Consider the following 5,691-nt stretch of genomic DNA (forward strand, 5'->3'; position numbering starts at 1 on the left):
CAAGGGAATCTGAACATTGATGTTTGAAACCATTAAGGGAATACTGTTATCTTTAGATGTGATACGTTTAGATATAATTAAGATATGGTTGCTTAGTGGTTTTAAGAGCATCTTATGTTTTTGCAAAGGATCTGGGTTAAGTTTCTAGCACCCACATTGGGTGACTCATAACTCCTGGAACTCTTTCTCCAAGGGTCTCCAATACCCCTTTGTAGCTTCTTAAACACACACATGAACATACATGTGTATACACACACACACACCATTAAAATACTAAAGGATAGAGAGATGGCTCACTAAGTAGTTAAGAGCACTTACTGCTCTTTCTGAGGACCCAGGTTTAGTTCCCAACACTGATATAGTAGCGCACAAGTGTTTCTAACTCTGGTTCTAGGGTATTTGACACTCTTCTGACCTCTTCTGGTACCAGGCATAAAAGTGGTACACATGCACACATGCAGGCAAAGCGTTCATACACCTAAAATAAAAACATTAAAAAAACATTAAAACTAAAATAAATCATTAAAGTATAAAGCTTTAGAAAAAATGATTATTTTTAGATATGATATTATGGTTATGTTTTTAAAAATGTATCCTTATCCTTTACAGATGTATGTTAAAATATTTGTGAATGGTATGATACAATTAGTTTTGTATCAAAATGAAGGATAATTAATGAGTTGGAGGGTTCAGTTGAAATAAGACTGATTTAAAAAATTTAATCTTCTCCCTTGAGCAATGAAGTGTATGGCAGTGCTGGTCAGTGAGATAAGGAAATCAGAAAAAGAAATAAGGAATCCCAATGGCCTAATGAATATGTCATTTATCTTCAACCAGAAGGAGAAATCAAATTTTTAAAAATTATTTTTATTGTCTGATGATCTAATAAAAGGGAGAGAATATTTTTGCAAAAATAACCTCAAATTAGATATTGAAGTTTTCTTATTCAGTAGCCATTCAACAGTATAGCACAATTCTAAGCATCAAAATAAATGTTCTATAGCTTCCTTTTTCTTTACCTTTTCAGTTTTCTCTTACATATGTTAATTATACAATAATGGGTTTCATTATGACATATTCATACATGTATATTATGTGTTTGGGGGCTGGTGAGTTGGCTCAGCTGTTGACCACCTGCCATGAAAACCTGATAAACCTGAGTTTGATCCCTAAGCCCTTAGTAGAAGAAAAGAACTGACTCTTGGAAATTTGACTTTCACATGCACATTAACGCATGGGCATGCATACACTCCCCCACATATAAGAGACACATAATAATAGTAGTGGTGATGGTGGTGTGGTGGTGGTGGTGGTAGTAGTAGTAGTAGTAGTAGTAGTAGTAGTAGTAGTAGTAGTAGTAGTAGCAGCAGCAGCAGCAGCAGTAATAATAAACAGATATCAAATATTTTTTTTATCATATACACAGTATCTATTAACCTCTGTTGTACTCCTACCACTCCCAGTGATCCCCTTCTGCTCCAGCTGGTCTTCTTACTATGTTAATGTTTTTATTTATTTTTTGTGACTCATTTTATTCTACTAATATTTCTTATAAGATCCAGGCTGAGTGAATATTGGCAAAAACCATGGGCTCCTTGCCAGTGGTAACACCACTGAAGCAAATGTGTCTCCACTCCCCAGCAACCATTAACTGCCTATAGACAACTCGGGAAAAATATGGAATGCTTCACAAATGCCATCCTTGCTCAGGGGCTATTCTTATATTTTCTGTGACATTCCAATTTTCATATATGTGCTGCTAAAGTAAGCACTCCATAGATTCTTAAGTTTTTTTTTCTTGAATGAGGAACTAGTTATTTTGTGAATTAAACTGTCAAAAATTATTGAGTATTTATAATTATGCCTTTTGCTTATCTTAAATTAGCAATTATATGAGCTTAAAAACTGGCTCCTTTTCTGAACAAATGAGTTATGTCTCATTTTTTATGATACCTTTCTGAATATTTGCAGACGGTGATCCTGCCACACTAAAATCATATTTTCAGGCTAAAATTTCTTTATTTATTTGATTTTTCCATCCTATCATGTCTCTTGCCTCCTGGGTCAATTCTAGTTTACTTATGTTCTGCTTAATGTTTAGAGCTCAGTCTGTTTTGTTGCAGGGTAAGTATAACTGTTATTGCAACTCATCACTTTTGCACATATCAGAGAGTTAATCTGGAGCAGTTATTCTACTAATGACCCCATATAATTAACCCTTATGGTGTCTAATTAAAAATAAACACATATCAGTGTTCCTGTGTTTCCCCATGGAAGTGTTCTAATTCATCTTTGTCCTCTAGCTACAATTTTACATAAGATATCCATAGGGCAGTTAATTTTGGAAACACAGATGACAAAAATTTGAAGTTCAGTTCTTAATTTACTTTCAATGAGCTCTCTTTAGATTCCATTTTATTATGTCCAATTATTCTTTCACCTCTAACCATGTTCATAGGCAATATTGAATGTCAAACCTTTAAAATGGTATGATATAGGTTAACCCTAATCCTCAGACCTACTCAAGTTAGGTCTTAACTCTGAGCCTAGAAGGAAACAGGAGAACCTTTGGTCCTTTCTTTCCCACCCACCTCTCTGTGGAATAACACAGTTATATGGATTAGAGAAATACAGGTTAGGCCATGTCATCATATCTTAATACAGATTTACTTATCTTAAGATCCCATTATCAGGTTCTGATGCTTTTTAGTTAGTTGTTAGAGACAGTAACACTCTGAGTTTAGACATTTTTCTTTCCTCTAATACTACTAGTTAAGTCTCAAATAATTTCCACATTTCCACCTGTCTCTTGAATTTTGTAATCAGTTATATTAATATCACACTAAAGATGGATTTGTTTAAAGACAGAATGGAATCAGGACTACATTCTGTCTTGATAATACGTAGTAGGAAATAGATTATATTACTCCTTATACATAAAAGTTTAACAAAATATTTTCTATAATAAATTTCTACTATGATATAATTTTTCTTTGAATCTATTATTCTAGTGAATTACTTTAATACATTTTCCTAATATTTAACCACCTTTGTATCAGTAGCATAAAACTAACCATTGTGCTCAATTAATAATTCATGTAAGAGGGCTGGTGAGATGGCTCAGAGGGTAAGAGCACTGACTGCTCTTCCAAAGGTCCTGAGTTCAAATCCCAGCAACCACATGGTGGCTCACAACCATCCACAATGAGATCCGATGCCCTCTTCTGGTGTGTCTGAAGACAGCTACAGTGTACTTACATATAACAATAAATAAATAAATCTTAAAAAAATAATTCATGTAAGAGTTATGCACTTATATTTGTTTTTTTACTTGGTCATGTGTTACTGGATGTCTAGGCTGATTTTATTTCCTTTTTATTAAACTAATAAAATTTATTTTAAAATATACAATTCAGTACTGATGTTTTTTAAGTCATCAAAATAAGTTATAATAATTAAATGCCTCTTAAATATACATGATATCTTCTGAAGCTAATTTATACTCAATCAGTTTTTAAAATCTATTTGGAACATTAAACATGATAGAAATTGAAAAAAAAAACTCTTATGAAGTCCTCTAAGAAAGAAAATTATGACAAGTTCCTGATTAGGCAGAAACCAGCCCATCTCCAGGGAGAATACTCAGTGTAACTGTGGCTTCATAAAATGAATTGGGTAGTGTTCCTTCTGTTTCTATTTTGTGGAAAAGTTTGAAGAGTATTGGTATTAGGTCTTCTTTGAAGGTCTGATAGAATTCTGCACTAAACCCATCTGGTCCTGGGCTTTTTTTGGTTGGGAGACTTTTAATGATTGCTGATATTTCTTTAGGGGTTATGGGACAGTTTAGATGTTTTTTCTGGTCATGATTTAACTTTAGTACCATTATCTGTCTAGAAAATTGTCCATTTCATCCAGATTTTCCAGTTTTGTTGAATATAGGCTTTTGATCTGATGATTTTTTGAATTTCCTCAGTTTCTGATGTTATATCTCCCATTTCATTTCTGAGTTTGTTAATTTGGATACTATTTCTGTGCCCTCTGGTTAGTCTGGCTAAAGGTTTATATATCTTGTTGATTTTCACAAAGAACCAGCTCCTGGTTTTGTTGATTCTCTGTATAGTTCTTTTTGTTTTTACTTGGTTGAGCTCAGCCCTGAGTTTGCTTATTTCCTGCTGTCTACTCCTCTTGGGTGTATTTGCTCCTTTTTGTTCTAGAGCTTTCAGGTGTGTTGTTAAGTAGCTACTGTATGCTTTCTCCAGTTTCTTTTTGGAGGCACTATGAGTTTTCCTTTTAGCACTGCTTTCATTGTGTTCTTTAAGTTTGGGTATGTTGTGTCTTCATTTTCATTAAATTCTAAAATGTCTTTCATTTCTTTCTTTATTTCTTCCTTGACCAAGTTATCATTGAGTAGAGAGTTGTTCAGCTTCCATGTGTATGTGTGTTTTCCATTGTTTTTGTTGGTATTTAAGACCAGCCTTAGCCTGTGGTGATCTGGTAGGGTTCATGGGATTATTTCAATCTTGTATTTGTTGAGGCCTGATTTGTGACCAATTATATGGTCAGTTTTGGAGAAGGTACCATGAGGTGCTGAGAAGAAGGTATATCCTTTTGGTTTAGAATGAAATGTTCTATAAATATCTGTTAGATCCATTTGGTCTATAACTTCTGTTAGATTCGATATGTCTCTGTTTAGTTTGTGTTTCCACGATCTGTCCTTTGATGAGAGTAGGGTATTGAAGTCTCTCAGTATTGTGTGAGGTGCAATGTGTCTCTCAGTATTGTGTGAGGTGCAATGTGTGCTATGAACTTTAGTGGAGTTTCTTTTATAAATGTGGGTGCCCTTGCATTTGCAGTATAGATGTTCAGAATTGAGAATTCTTCTTGGTAGAGTTTTCCTTTGGCGAGTATGAAGCGTCCTTCCTTATCTTTTTTGATAACCTCTGGTTGAAAATTGATTTTATTCGATTTTAGAATGGCTACTCCAGCTTTTTTGTTGGGACCATTTGCTTGGAAATTTGTTTTCCAGCCTTTTACTCTGAGGTAGTGTCTGTCTTTGACACTGAGGGGCTTTTCCTGCATGCAGCAAAATGTTAGTTCTGTTTATGTATCCAGTCAGTTAGTCTATGTTTTTTTTAATTGGGGAATTGACTCCATTGGTATTAAGAGATATTAAGGAATAGTGACAGTTGCTTCCTGTTATTTTTTTTACGTTATTTTTATGTTTGTGTGGCTATCTTCTTTTGGGTTTGTTGAAAGAAGATTACTTTCTTGCTTTTTCTAGGATGTAGTGTCCCTCCTTGTGTTCAAGTTTTCCATCTATTATTCTTTGTAGGGCTGGGATTATGGAAAGATATTGTGTAAATTGGTTTTTGTCATGGAATATCTTGGTTTCTCCATCTATGTTAATTGAGAGTTTTACTGGTTATAGTAGCCTGGGCTGGCATTTGTCTTTTCTTAGGGTCTGCATAACATCTGCCCAGGATCTTCTATATTTCATAGTCCTTGGTGAGAAGTCTGGTCTAATTCTGATAGGTTTACCCTTATACGTTACTTGACCTTTTTCCCTTGCTGCTTTTAATATTCTTTCTTTGTTTAGTGCATTTGGTGTTTTGACTATTATATGACAGGAGGAATTTCTTTTCTGGTCCAGGAATCTTCATTTTCTTCTATACCTATTATCCTTAGGTTTGG

The 5,691-nt window shown here is 34.2% G+C and overlaps 1 pseudogene; it reads right to left on the bottom strand.

The window, feature by feature from the left end:
- Positions 1 to 1,671: 1,671 nt before the first annotated feature.
- LOC115063289 lies at positions 1,672 to 1,772 on the bottom strand (annotated as a pseudogene).
- Positions 1,773 to 5,691: the final 3,919 nt, after the last annotated feature.

Source organism: Mus pahari (assembly GCF_900095145.1).
Source record: "Mus pahari chromosome X unlocalized genomic scaffold, PAHARI_EIJ_v1.1 GL456233.1, whole genome shotgun sequence".
Classification (NCBI taxonomy): Eukaryota; Metazoa; Chordata; class Mammalia; order Rodentia; family Muridae; genus Mus; species Mus pahari.